Source organism: Hemitrygon akajei, chromosome 5 (assembly GCF_048418815.1).
Source record: "Hemitrygon akajei chromosome 5, sHemAka1.3, whole genome shotgun sequence".
Lineage (NCBI taxonomy): Eukaryota > Metazoa > Chordata > Chondrichthyes > Myliobatiformes > Dasyatidae > Hemitrygon > Hemitrygon akajei.
Genome location: NC_133128.1, coordinates 149,110,223 through 149,125,850, shown reverse-complemented (window position 1 = coordinate 149,125,850; position 15,628 = coordinate 149,110,223). Strand labels below are relative to the sequence as shown.

The following is a 15,628-nucleotide window of genomic DNA, read 5'->3' as shown; positions in this document are numbered from 1 at the left end:
CGAAGCCCCCCCCCCAGGCAATGAACCGAGGGGGGTTGGTGGAGGGATTGCATCATCCCAACCTGATTGACATCTGAGACCCTGTGAGTCAGGATAAAAGAGGGTCTGTGGTAACAGCCCCTCAAACGCACCAGAAGAAATGCTAGAACTCCTGTAACAGCGTACTAGTGAAAGCCGGTGGAAAAGCCCACGTGCGTCCTTTTCCATTTGCCTCGGAATCGGTGGGCCTTTACCACGGAAGCCCGGCTTTAGCTAACTACAAAGGGGAAATCAGCCCCCAACGACTCTCGAAGGATTGACATCATAAAAGGAATGGGCAAGTTAAACCTCCGTCTCTCTCTCCAACCAACAAGCTGCAGCTTGAATGAACTTGAGTGACTTTTATATTTCCATCGGACAATACATTATCCCCTAGACGACGATAGAGCTATTTCTTATTGATTATTATTATACCCGCGCTTTTAGATTTAGTATTGACGACGTATATGACCTGTATGTTTGCATTGATATTATTTTTGTGTATTTTATCAATAAATACTGTTAAAAATAGTACCATCAGACTTCAACGGACCTCTCTTTGCTGGTAAGTGACCCAGTTACGGGGTACGTAACACTTTATTCCCGGCGATCAATTTTAACTATCTCATAACAACCACCTCTCACTCTATGTCAGCAAAACTAAAGAACTGATTGTTGACTCCAGGAACGAGAAGGATAGCAAACATGCATCAGTCTACATTCAGGGATCGATAGTGGAGAATCAGTAGCTTTATATGCCTGGGTCTTAATCCAGAATGACTTGTCCTGGGCACACAGGTCATAAAGAAAGTACACTAGCATCGCTATTTTCTTAGGAGGTTAAGGAGGTTCGAATTGTCACCATATACTCAGAATCAGAATAACATTTAATGTCACTGGCATATGTCAAGAAATATGTTGTTTTGCAGTAGCAGTACATTGCAATACATAATAAAAAGACTATAAATTACAATAAGAATATATATATATTAAATAAGTAGTGTAAAAAGAGGACAAAAACAGTAAGTCAGTGTTTTTACTGGCTCATTGTCCATTCAGAAATCTGATGGTGGAGGAGAAGCAGTTCCTAAAACGATAAGGATCCTTCATGGTAGTGATCAGAAGAGGGCATGTTCTGAATGATGGGGGTCCTTAATTATGGATATCTCCTTTTTGAGGCATTGCCCTTTGAAGGTGTTCTCGATGCTGGAGAGGCTAGTGCCCATGATGGAGCTGGTTAATTTACAGCTTACTGCAGACTGTGCAGTGTCTGTACATCTGCATTTCTACATCTGCAGAAATTTGCAAGAGTCTTTGGTGACATTCCAAGTCCCCTCAAATTTATAATGAAATCTAGCGGCTGTCATGCGATCTTTGTAATTCCATCAATATGTTAAGCCCAGGTAAGATCTTAACAAACTCCTATAGATGTACAGTTGAAAGTATCCTGGCTGGCGCATCATTGCCTGGTACAGCAATTTAAATGCACAGGAAAGCGAGAAGCTGCAGAATATAGTCAACTGTGTCCAATACATCATGACACATCCCTCTCCATCATTGGTAGTATCCACATGAGGCACTGTCTCAAGAAAGCAACATTTTTATCATCAAATCATATCTCCCATATCATCGTATGCAGGAGCTACAGAAGCCTGTGGTCCAGGGGTTCTTAACCTGGAGTCCTTGGACCCCTCTGGGGGCAGTGAACTTGAATGGGAAAAAAATTTACATCTTTATTTTCACTAACCTTTAACTGAAATTTACCATTTCCTTCAATTATGATTGTAGACAACAAACTACAGAAGTATTAGCAGTACCTGTGACTTTATCACCAATATAAATCATGGATATTTTCATATCACATTACAATTAGACATTAGAAAGTTTTTAACAAGAATAAGCCATTCAGCCCAAGAAAGCTTGCCAAATTCCTGTTCACATAGTTTGTTGAATTAACTATCAAGTTTACATTTCAACATCTCTAACGTACAACTCTCAACTACACAACCACGTAATTTGTTCCATGTGTCCACAACTTGCTGTGTAAAGAAATACTTCCTGATCTTAGTGTGAAATCTCCTCTTAACGAGTCTGCACCTATGGCCCCGTGTCCTTGATGATGGATTAATTTTGAAGTAGCAGCTAGCATCCACTTTACTTATGCCTGTAATGATTTTGAACACTTCTGACACGTCTGTTCTCATCTACATCTGCTTAGGCTAAAGAGAGTTCGTTCTTTCATTTGTTCTTTGTAGCTCATAACCTGCAGACCTGGAATCAGTTCTCTGAACTCTCTCTGGTAGCTTCACATCCGTTACACAATATGGAGACCAAAATTGTACACAATACTCAAGGTGTGGCCTCATTGAAGAGAATATCCCTAGACTTGAACTCACTGAGTGCATTATATAGCTCATCGTTCTAATAGCCTTCCTAATCACTTCTGTGCGTTATTTAGATGTCAATAGGGATGAGTCTACCAGGATGCCCAAATCCTTCTCATACAGTGCACTTTCTAACTCAAGACCCCCCCCATTGTATATTTATATCTAATATTTCCACTTCCTATATGTAATACTTTAAATTTACTTACATTTAATTTTGTGTCATTTATCTGTTTGAACTGACTGTATTAATACAGCTGTCTGAATGTTATCTGCCCATCCCCCTGATTTTGAATCATCTGCAAATTTTACTAGTTATTAAAAATATCTCAACATATTATTTATGGCACACTCATCGCTACTTTGAAATTATGGTAGTTACTAGACCCACTATTAGATTGAATGTGATCGTAGTTTTTCTGTGCTATGTAGCTGGCCAACTATCGGGCAGCCTTGCGCAACGTGACTCCAAGCGCAACAATACCAAATTCCAGACAGGACAAGATGCCTGAGCTCCTGCTGTAATACTTGTGTCTATCTGAGTATTGAAAAGCCATTAAAAGTGTTAAAACCTTGGATAAATTTTAAAATCTACCTTATTTTACTTGGCACACAAATTTCTTGAATATCTTTCACTTCACTTAATTAACATATAGATTACTTATTTTTTTGCAGATTTATCAAACAAATTACTTAAAAACTGAACAAAATATTGAGTTTCAAAAAACAGCAATTGAATGAAACAACAAACAAGACAAAATCTGCAGGTGCTGGAAATCTGAGCAACACACACAAGATGCTTGAGGAACTCAGCAGGCTAGGCAGCATCTATGGAAAAAAGCATAGTCAACATTTCGGGTCCTGCCAAAAGGTCTTGGCTCAAAACATCGACTGTACTTTTCTCCATAAATGCTGCCTGGCCTGATGAGTTTTGTGTGTGTTAATTGAAGTAAATTGACTAGGGGGAATGCCATACTAGATCTAGTATTAGGTAACGAACCAGGTCAGGTCACAGATCTCTCAGTGGGTGAGTATCTGGGGGGATAGTGACCACCGCTCTGTGGCCTTTAACATTACCATGGAAAAGGATAGAATCAGAGAGGACAGGAACATTTTTAATTGGGAAGGGCAAATTATGAGGCTATAAGGCTAGAACTTGCGGGTGTGAATTGGGATGATGTTTTTGCAGGGAAATGTACTATGGATATGTGGTCGATGTTTAGGGATCTCTTGCAGGATGTTACGGATAAATTTGTCCCAGTGAGGAAGATAAAGAATGGTAGGGTGAAGGAACCATGGGGGGGCAAGTGAGGTGGAGAATCGAGTCACGTGGAAGAAGGCAGCATACATGAGGTTTAGGAAGGAAGGATCAGATGAGTCTATTGAGGAATATAGGGTAGCAAGAAAGGAGCTTAAGAAGGGGCTGAGGAGAGCAAGAAGGGGTCATGAGAAGGCCTTGGTGAGTAGGGTAAAGGAAAACCCCAAGGCATTCTTCAATTATGTGAAGAACAAAAGGTTGACAGGAGTGAAGATAGGACCGATTAGAGATAAAGGTGGGCAGATGTGCCTGGAGGCTGTGGAAGTGAGTGAGGTCCTCTTTGGTATTCACCAGTGAGAGGGAACTTGATGATGGTGAGGACAATATGAGTGAGGTTGATGTTCTGGAGCATGTTGATATTAAGGGAGAAGAGGTGTTGGAGTTGTTAAAATTCATTAGGACGGATAAGTCCCCGGGTCCCGACGGAATACTCCCCAAGCTGCTCCACGAGGCGAGGGAAGAGATTGCTGAGCCTCTGGCTGGGATCTTTATGTCCTTGTTGCCCACGGGAATGGTACCGGAGGATTGGAGGGAGGCGAATGTTGTCTCCTTGTTCAAAAAAGGTAGTAGGGATAGTCCGGGTAATTATAGACCAGTGAGCCTTATGACTGTGGTGGGAAAGCTGTTGGAAAAGATTCTTAGAGATAGAATCTATGGGCATTTAGAGAATCATGGTCTGATCAGGTACAGTCAGCATGGTTTTGTGAAGGGCAGATCATGTCTAACAAGCCTGATAGAGTTCTTTGAGAAGGTAACCAGGCATATAGATGAGGGTAGTGCAGTGGATGTGATCTACATGGATTTTAGTAAGGCATTTGACAAGGTACCACACGGTAGGCTTATTCAGAAAGTCAGAAGGCATGGGATCCAGGGATGTTTGGCCAGGTGGATTCAGAATTGGCTTGCCTGCAGAAAGCAGAAGGTCATGGTGGAGGGAGTACATTCGGATTGGAGGGTTGTGACTAGTGGTGACCCATAAGGATCGGTTCTGGGACCTCTACTTTTCGTGATTTTTATTAATGACCTGGATGTGGGGGTAGAAGGGTGGGTTGGCAAGTTTGCAGATGATACAAGGGTTGGTGGTGTTGTGGATAGTGTTGAGGATTGTCAAAGATTGCAGAAAGGCATTGATAGGATGCAGAAGTGGGCTGAGAAGTGGCAGATGGAGTTCAACCCAGAGAAGTGTGAGGTGGTACACTTTGGAAGGACAAACTCCAAAGCAGAGTACAAAGTAAATGGCAGGATACTTGGTAGTGTGGAGGAGCAGAGGGATCTGGGGGTACACATCCACAGATCCCTGAAAGTTGCCTCACAGGTAGATAGGATAGTTAAGAAAGCTTATGGGGTGTTAGCTTTCATAAGTTGAGGGATAGAGTTTAAGAGACGCGATGTAATGATGCAGCTCTATAAAACTCTAGTTAGGCCACATTTAGAGTACTGTGTCCAGTGCTGGTCGCCTCAGTATAGGAAGGATGTGGAAGCATTGGAAAGGGTACAGAGGAGATTTGCCAGGATGCTGCCTGGTTTAGAGAGTATGCATTATGATCAGAGATTAAAGGATCTAGGGCTTTACTCTCTGAAGCAAAGGAGGATGAGAGGAGACATGATAGAGGTATACAAGATATTAAGAGGAATTGATAGAGTGGACAGCCAGCGCCTCTTCCCCAGAACACCACTGTTCAGTACAAGAGGACATGGCTTTAAGGTAAGGGGTGGGAAATTCAAGGGGGATATCAGAGGAAGGTTTTTTTACTCAGAGAGTGGTTGTTGCGTGGAATGCACTGCCTGAGTCAGTGGTGGAGGCAGATACACTAGTGAAATTTAAGAGACTACTAGACAAGTATATGGAGGAACTTAAGGTTGGCGGTTATATGGGAGGCAGGGTTTGAGGGTCGGCCCAACATTGTGAGCCAAAGAGCCTGTACTGTGCTGTATTGTTCAATGTTCTATGTTCTACATATTTTATATTAGTTTTATGTATTTTATATTTTTGCAGAACTAATTTAAGCTGAAATGTTGAAGAAAAGGAGGTATGACAAAAACTATGTATTATATGGTCTCACTTGCATTGATAGATGTGACAAGACACAAAAGCCAGTGTTCTTTATGTGGAAAAATTCTTGCAAATAGAAGTATGAAGCCAACAAAACTGAAAGAACATCTCATAGTGAGAATGCATTTAAAGATGTGGGTTTTTTCATACAAAGAAAGCTTATATCAAAAAAGTCGGGACATTTCCAAAACTTGGATTTGCCATTTCACAAAAACCTTTTCTTGAAGCATCCTATAAATTTGCTTACCAGATTGCCAAACAAAAGAAACCCCAAACTATTGGAGAGTCTTTAGTAAAGCCATGTGCACTGGAAATGGTTGAGTTGGTTTATGTCAAACATGAGAAAATCTGCAGATGCTGGAAATCCAAAGCAACACACACAAAATTTTGGAGGAACTCAATAGGCCAGGTAGCATCTATGGTAAAGAATAAACAGTTGACGTTTCAGACCGAGGCCTTTCTTCAGGTCTTCAGGATGCTGCCTGACTTGCTGAGTTCCTCCAGCATTTTGTGTGTGTTGAGCTGGTTTGTGGACTGACTGAAATATAAGAAAAAATTGCAAGTCATTCCCTTATCAAATAATGTGATATGTTCTAGAATAGTTGATACTTTTTTAACGTTTTGAAGCAAGTCATTAAGAATTCGCAGCCTCGCAGTTCCCATGCAGTATGCCACTGGATGAAACTATAGATATCTCTCTATGTAGTCAGCTCCTTGCTTTTGTTTGTTATTTGCATACTGATACTATCAAAGAAGAATTCTTATTTTGTGAGTCCCTTTTGGAAATTACAATGGCTGTTGATGTCCAGCATCTTGTGTGAAATGAGAAAACAAATATAAATTGCAAAGAGCTTGGGGGAGATTGAATTAGAATCAAGTTTATTATCACTTATTTATATGGTATGAGAATAGTACAATGCAAAGCTATAAAAATTACTATAAATTACCAAATAATTTGAGCGTAGAAGGTTGAGGGGGACTTGATAGAGGTATTTAAAATTATGAGGGGGATAGATAGAGTTAACGTGGATAGGCTTTTTCCATTGAGAGTAGGGGAGATTCAAACAAGAGGACATGAGTTGAGAGTTAAGGGGCAAAAGTTTAGGGGTAACACGAGGGGGAACTTCTTTACTCAGAGAGTGGTAGCTGTGTGGAACGAGCTTCCAGTAGAAGTGGTAGAGGCAGGTTCGATATTGTCATTTAAAAAAAAAATTGGATAGGTATATGGACAGGAAAGGAATGGAGGGTTATGGGCTCAGTGCAGATCGGTGGGACTAGGTGAGAGTAAGCATTCGGCATGGACTAGCAGGGCCAAGATGGCCTGTTTCTGTGCTGAAATTGTTTTATGGTTATATGTTTGGAAATAGTAAAAAGTTTTTTCGCCAAACAAAATTTTGACTGGAAAGGAAAGCTTCATACTCTGTGCACAGATGTAGCTCCTACGATGCTTGGTAATACATCTGGTTTTGCTACTTGAATGCAAAAGGAAGCTCCTCACATAGCCGTCACTCATTGTTTTTTACATAGGCATGCACTGGCAACAAAGATTCTTCCAACAACCCTGAAAGAAGTTTTGTCAACAGCCATAAAAGACATGAGGTTTATTAGAAGCATTTCTCTGAATAATCGCATTTTTAAAAGACTTTGTCAAGAAATGGGTGCAGAATATGGAATGCTTCTCTACCACAGAGTAGTTCGCTGGCTTTCAAGAGGATAAATCTTGAAGTGCTTATTCCAATTACGGATAGAAGTTTCACATTCTCCTGAAGAAAAAGAAAACCCACTTTTGGAACAGTTTGAAAAAAGGGATTGTATCCATGAGTTGGCTTTCTTGGCAGATGTTTTAACCATATGAATGAAATAAATCTTTCAATTCACGACTTTGAAGTTACCACTATGGATGCTACTGAAATATTACAGGCTTTCTTGGCTAAACTCCCGATATGGAAGAAGAGAGTACAGGCCGATATCTTTGCAAATTTTTCACTGCTGGAGGAAGTGCCTTACAAAGACGGAGTTGAGATACCAAATTCTCTGTCAATTTCTTTGAATAGAGACATTTGTGTACACCTGGAAACACTTCAGAACTCTTTCAAAGGTTGTTTCCTTCCTGATGGCATCAAAGTTAAACTATGGGTCCGCGATTCTTTTCTTTCTAGTACAAACTGTGTTGAAGAATTTGATCTAGCCGAAGATGAATTCATTGATCTTAGACAAAAAACTTACTACAATTAAGGTTTAACGCAAAAGCCTTGGAGATTTCTGGTGTTCCTTAGAGAAGCCTATTCTCGCTTTGTAAAGCAAGCTATGGAAGCTTTAACTCCCTTTGCAAAAGCACATCTTTGTGAATCAGGATTTTCAATGCTTTTACCCATTAAAACTGTGGTGAACTACATATACCTGTCTGGACACGCCCCCCCCCCCCCCCCCCCCGCTGACTGCTCCTGTGGCTCCTCCCAAGGACCCCAGTATAAAGGCGATTGGAGACACAGCCCTGGCCTCAGTCTCCAGGATGTTGTGTGGTGGTCACTTGCTGCTTGTTCTTTCTTCCAGCCAATAAAAGCCTATATCTCGCCTCACGTCTCCGAGAGTTATTGATGGTGCATCAAAAACAAAAAATCGTAATCAATTGGATCTCCACCACGACATGCATGTTGCTTTGTCAAAGACCACTCCACACTTTAATGTGCTTATCCAAGCTAAGCAACACCACCCTCCACACTGATAACTTTAAAAATAAAACTTAATTTTAACTTACCTATATTTTAAATGTATTTAATGCATTAGTAAAGAAACAGATATATATCCATATCACAAATTTTGTTTTTTTAACATTTCAATATAATTGGTTCATTTTGTAATCCTATGTATTTTACTTTATATATTTGAACACATTATTCTGAGATGACACCCAGAGGATTCAATGGACTACCAAAGGGGTCCATGGCATAAACAAGGTTAAGAGCCCCTGCTGTAGTTCCACACCACCACATTCAGGAACAGCTATTTCCCTTCAATCATTTGGTTCCTGAACCAACCAATAAAAGCTATTCACTTTAGTTTAACATGATTATAACCATATTGATCACTTTGCATTAAAATGGACTGTTCTGATCTTGTAAAATTGATATATAATTCATATTTATGGTTTTTTTTCTTGTGAACAATGCTTATATGATGCCATCTGCTTATGATACCATAAGCTTTTTCAAACATTTCACATAAACATGAGAAAATCTGCAGATGCAACACACACAAAATGCTGGAGGAACTCAGCAAGTCAGGCAGCATCCATGGAAAGTCCTGACGAAGGGTCTCGACCCGAAACGTTGACTGCTCCTTTCAACGGATGCTGCCTGACCTGCTGAGTTCATCCAGCTTTTTTGTACGTCTTGATCCATGGAAAAGGTGCTCCTGATGAAGGGTCTTAGTCCGAAATGTCAACTGTTTACTCTTTTCCATAAATGTTGTCTGCCTGCCGAGCTCCTCCAGTGTTTTGTGCATGTTGCCATGTGACAATAAACTTGACTTTCCTTTTCCAAAAAAAAATGCATAACCTATTTGACGAATTACTGTCTCTTCCACAATTGCTACTCGATCTGCTACTTTGGATAAATGGGGCCTTTTCTGGTTGGCTGTCAGTGACTAGTGGGGTTCCTCAGGGGTCAATATTGGGACTGCTACTTTTTGTATTGTTTGTCAATAATTTAGCTAGTGGAATTGATGGCTTTGTGGCAAAGTTTGCAGATGACATGAAGATAGGTGGAGGGGTAGGTTGTGCTGAGGAAGCAATGCAATTGCAGCAGGACTTAGACAAATTGGAAGAATGGGCAAGAAAGTGGCAGATGGAATACAGTGTTGGGAAATGTATGATAATGTATTTTGGTAAAATGGTAAAGTGCAGACTATTATCTAAATGGGGAGACAATACAAACATCTGAGATGCAAAGGGACTTAGGAGTCCTCGTGCAAGATTCCCAGAAGGTTAATTTACAGGTTGAGTCTGTGGTAAAGAAAGCAAATGCAATGTTGGCATTTATTTCATGAGGAGTAGAATATAAAAACAAGGAGATAATGCTGAAGCTTTATAGACGCTAGTCAGGCCGCACTTGGGGTATTGTCAACAGTTTTTGGCCCTATATCTCAGAAAGAGATTTGCTTGTGCATGAGTCACAAAAGGTTGGTTTGCAGGTGCAGCAAGCTATCAAGAAGGCAAATGGGATGTTGGCCTTCATTGCTAGAGGGATTGAATTTAAGAGCAGGGAGGTTATGCGGCAACTGTTCTGGGTACTGGTGAGGCTGCACCTGGTGTACTCCACGCAGTCCTGGCCTCCTTTCTTGAGGAAGGATATACTGGCTTTGGAGGTGGTGCAGAGGAGGTTCACCAGGTTGATTCCAGAGATTAGAGGGTTAGACTATGAGGAGAGATTGAATCGCTTGTGACTGTACTTGCTGGAATTCAGAAGAATGAGAGGGGATCTTATAGAAACATATACAATTATGAAAGGGACAGATAAGATAGAGGCAGGAAAGTTGTTTCCACTGATAGGTGAGATTAGAACTAGGGGACATAGCCTCAAGATTTGGAGGAGGAGTAGATTTAGGGTGGAGATGAGGAGGAATTGCTTTTCCCAGAGGGTGGTGAATCGGTGGAATTCTCTGCTCAGTGAAGCAGTGGAGGCTATCTCAGTATTTAATACAAGGTCAAAAAGGTTCTTGCATAATGGGGGAATTAAGGGTTATAGGGAAAGGCAGACTACAGTGGAGGCCAAGTCAAGTCAAGTCATTTTTTATTATCATTTCGACCATACACTGCTGGTACAGTACACAGTAAAAACAAAACAACGTTCCTCTAGGACCATGGTGCCATATGAAACAATACAAAGCTACACTAGACTATGTGGGACTACATATTAAAGTATATTTAATATATTTATATTTAAGGCAGAAGTTGATAGATTCCTGATTCATCGGGGCATCAAGGAAAATGGTGAGAAGGCAGGTGTATGTGGTTGAATGGGATCTGGGATCAGCCATGATGAAATGGTGGAGTGGACTCGATGGGCTGAACGGCCTTATTCTGTTCCTATGTCTTAAAATCTGTTGGGTGTTCCCAACGTTTTATTTTATACGTATTTGTAATATGTGCGTTTTGAGAACTCGCACTTCTTTTAAGCGAGTTCCCTTCCCTAAAGTGCAACAGAAATTCACTCTACGAGAGGAACAGCATCAATATCCCCGCGTGGGAGGGAAATCCCGCGCACGTGCACGCCGATCAGAAGGGAGGAGGGAAATCCCGCGCACGTGCACGCCGAAGCGGCCGCGCGGATACAGCGGCAGCCCGGGGCCGCGGGCGCGCGCTGTGGGAGGACCGTCATTGGTCGGAGCGGCTGGAGTGGGTGTGGGCGGAGAAGTGACAGCCAGGGCCGGGCCGGGGCGGTAGCGGCAGCGGCGGGACTGAATGTCTTGACTCGCCGCCCGGCGACAGCGTGTCCGTCGCTCGGTGTGGAGCCGGGCGAGAGGTGAGCTCTGCAGGGGCGCGGGCTCGGGTTCAGGCCCTGAGAGCGGCGGACTGGGAGGGATTGTTGATGCCGATGGCTGCTGTTGTGGCTACACAAGATGCCCTGTGTACGAGGCCTTTGTGTGTTCACTCTGCTACCTATGCTTTTCCTGCCCTTGAACTTTTCGTTCTCTCGCTGATCTTTGTACTGGAGATCTCGTTTGGGGTTTGGAGTCCTTGCACAGCGCCCCGCCCAAACCTCACTGCGAAGTGCAGGATCAAATCATCACTGGCACGAAGCTTTGCGTTTTCAGATATGCCATTCCAGGATGCTATGATGAGAGAACGACCAGTCTCATGATCTGTTACTCCGCCTTCTCGTCTTGGCGGCAGTGCCTTTTAAAAGCCAGTTTCTAGTGCCATCGCTAATGTTTTGGAGGTATCATGGCTGCTTGGTCTGAAATAAAAACCAAAGCGCTGGAAGTGATCGGGCTATTTCTCTCTCTCTCTATGATCTTACATTCTGTTTTTTTTTAAATTTAGGGTATCGAACAACTGTATTTTCCGTTTTTTTAACTGCTTAATATGCTTGGACACAGCGGATCAGTTTTCATTACTTTTGCTGTAACAGGGATGGTTTCCATGGGCTTCAAATCCAAAGATTCCCTTTGCGTGCATAATATCTCTAGCTCCCCAGACTAAAATATCTCACTTTAATATACATCTGCCAGTGAAAAGGCAAACGAAGTTGGATTCTTCGGAACCTCCAAACCCACAGAACTCCGCAGTAACAATCTGAAAGAAATAAGAAACTTCCGTGCATGTGAACTTCATGGTCAAATTCACAGCGTAAATTAGGGGACAGAGTTTTGTTTAGCACGGTTACATTATGTGCTATCTCTAATGTGGACTGCTACAGAACATACTATGAATAGTATAGTACAGTACAAGAACAGACCCTTTGGCCCACAATGTTATGACAAACCAATCAGTAATCAAATGGCCAACTAAAGTATTCTCTTCTACCTACATGATGTCTATATCCTTTCATTTCCCTTACTTTTATGTACCTGCTAAGCATCTCTTAAAATGTCCCTAATAGATCTTTCTCAATCACCAATCCAAGCAATGCATTCCAGGTACCCAGCACTCTCTGTACATATTCCCTCATTTCCCCTCAGCCTTCACTGCTCCAGAGAAAACAACCCAAGTTTGTCCTATCTCCTCTTATGTCAATGATATGTTCCAAAAATGCAGTTTTTGCTTATGATGGAGGTGGTTGTAAATAAACACTGTATTTTCAGAACTTTGAAAAAAGAAACATACAGAAGTGGAAGTGCAGCCAGATATTAAGATTTAGTAAATAGAGTTGATAATACCTCTTCATATTATAACAATGTGTGGTTTGGAGTGGATTGGTGTTTTATTAAGCATATTGAAGATGTTAATTTGTCTGCTGAATGAAATGAACTGTGTTTCTTCCATTTCCATCGGCCCAATGTCAAAAGAAGCTTCAAGTGTACACTTCACACTGTTCTTTCAAAGTACACACAAACTCCTGCAATGTACTGCAGTGAAATGCACAATCATGAATAAATACCATGCAGTCCTTAAAAAGCTTTGTTGCTCCTCAGTTAATTACTTGTCCGTGTCTAGTTTTGGGTGCTGGAGATCTGGTTTTGGAGATCTAGTTCAAAGCACAACTAGTCCTGAGTTTAGGGAAGTCTTATGGAAAACTCACCAGCATAATTTGACTGGTATGGATTCCGGAGTTGTGATGAATCTGATTTAAATGTAATAACAGCATCCTTTTGAATACAGACCTGAAGCGCTCATGCCAGCAAGTTTAATCATTTTGAATTTCCCAGCCATTGTACTACTTGAAGTAGTATCTCTTGAATATTAATAACTTTGGTTCATTCAAATAGCACTACCTACCAGAGTAAGTATTGTAGAAAAGCAAGATACTGTTGATTTTGAAAATTGAAGTGGGAAATAAATAGTGGGGAAGAAAAATTATTTTTAATGAACCAGCAACCTGAATTTTATATGCAACCTCCAATTTGTCTGGGATTAGTAAAATTGCTTAATGATTATATTTGTTCAGGTAAATACATTTAATGCATGAGTTCTGTATTTTTGATCGTACCCAGTAGTCTTGTATTTCTGTAGTTGTTCAGGTGGTAGTTGAATAGACACCTTTGTTTAAAAGAAAAATGCTGATTGGAAAATTAACTTGTACTACTTAGATTTCTGGAAAAGAAAAGGGAAATTCAGGAAGTAGTTTCATATTTTTATTTTCTTGAACCTAATCCAATCATTTATCATTAAACCAAGGCTTTTTAATGTGTTTAATTGAACAGATTCAGATTTAGAATAAAGTTAATAGTCAAACTGAATATTATTACTGCAATTTGTGTGGAGATTATATGGAAGAGAGTTGCTGTCCAAGTAAGCTTGTTTTAGAGCATTTCTTAAATGGTACAGCTTTGCATAATCAGATGTAGATATTAGGCAAGAACTGGGTTTTTAGTTTGTTGTATTAAATTTCCACATCATTGATGTAGTGTTACTTTATGGGAAACCAGAATGGTGTGACAGACACTATTTTGAATAGAACAGAAATATGTTTCACTAACTAATTAGATTGAAGAAGATGTTGCATTTGGTCTGTTGACATAGACATTTAAATGGTGTGTCCCGCAGCAGATATTGGCAGTTGTTGTGTTGTTTACTTAGAATAAACTGGTTCTACATCAATTTTTCATATTTGGAATTTTAATGCTCCATAAAACAACTTGAGGCTGGAAAATCTAACATTGCTTTATGATACTGAATTAGGTGCAGGATGGTGGTTAGATTGATTGGAGAGAAATATTACTGATTTACTGTACCTCTGTGGGTGAAGGTAATTATAAAGTTCTGAAACAGCATGGTTCAGAAGAAAACTAGAACATTTTAAAATGTGGGATCTGAAAACAGAGTTCAGGATCTTATGGAATAGAAATGAATCATTTAATGCACTTTTTAAAGACCTCTTCAGAAATAGTGTAGGGTTCCCAGACTTTAACAACCATACTCTTTCTGAGTAACTGCATTATGTTTCCTCTGCTTGGGAGCCAAGATCGCATTAATTAGGTCAGTGATTCTTTAGTGCAGTGTAATTGGCAATCATGAGGTATGAAGGAAAATGCATGTTTTGTGCCTTTGCTGTGTTTCCCTTTCCTGTAGTTTGAAAGACTATTGACTGGAAATTGTACTTAGAAAATTTTTGATGCATTTAGTAGGTGCTATCTTTAATGCTAATGCAAAATGACAAGCCTCAAAGAATCATGACACCAGGACATCCTTGTTTTAAGAAAATATTGCCCCCATAGTTTGCTAGAACTTGATTTGCATGTTTGACAGTGACACTAGATACCATTTTCACAATGGTGAGTCAATATTAAGGCTGTTGTGAACGTGAGCAAGAAGGGTAGTGGCAATGTTGCATTGGTCATGCAGGGGAGACCCACCATCCTGTCTTTGAACATAGAATAGACTAATCAGCGCCAACATCAGTTCCATATGTTCCTTGTCCTTTGCGGATGGTTGTTAGTATTGATTTTTAAAAATATAATTAAATAGATGTGTTTTTTACTCAATGTAGCAGGAGATGGATCATTTTAGTTCATAAAGTTTACTCTGTGTTATGTACAGCCTTTTTGCTGCTATGTATTTATGAAGTTTTTTCTACTTTAACAAGTAAGTAATTAAAATGAATCTGCACTTTAGAGCATCACAATATGTGCAAACTGGCATGGGAAAGTGAATCCTGCATTGAGGGGAATCACAAGGTGTCTGAGCCAATTTCATATAGCATGTGTATTCAGTAGGAAATACATTCTTCAAGATGGGTTTACAAATTTTTGTGCAATTTATATATAAAATTGAGTGCAAAGGAGTTCAAATCGTAGGCAGGTCTATTAGACTTAATTCTGCTGAAGGAAATGTTCGACAATGTGCGCTTTGTAGGCTGAGCCAGCGTGTACCTGCCTACCCCTAGTTGCTTTTCAGAAGGTAGAGGTAAGCTGCCACTTAAAACTGCTGTAGTCTTCGAGTTGCGGGCATTAGGGAGAGAGCTCGTGGATTTTGATCCAATAACAGTGACAGAGTGCCGATACATTTCCAAGTCAAGATTATGTGTTTCGTTGAGCCAAGGCTCCTTGATGCCATTCTCGATCATATGTTGCCTTGAGGTCAAAGACAGTTACTCTCACTTCACCTCTGAAGTTCAGGTCATCCATTTTGAATTAAGGCTGTAATGAGATCAGGAGGTGACTGATTTTGGAACCAAAACTGAGCTTCTGTTGCAA

At 40.6% G+C, this 15,628-nt stretch overlaps 1 protein-coding gene across 3 annotated transcripts in view; it reads left to right on the top strand.

Annotated features, from left to right (window-relative positions):
* Positions 1-11,121: 11,121 nt before the first annotated feature.
* Positions 11,122-15,628, top strand: part of pikfyve (phosphoinositide kinase, FYVE finger containing) — a 99,737-nt gene continuing 95,230 nt past the window's right edge. For 2 of the 3 annotated variants that reach the window (XM_073046830.1, XM_073046828.1), the window contains exon 1: positions 11,122-11,295. The gene's annotated coding sequence lies outside the window, so the exon portion shown is untranslated. The remainder of the gene's footprint in view (positions 11,296-15,628) is intronic. The other variant, XM_073046829.1, reaches the window with a different exon arrangement.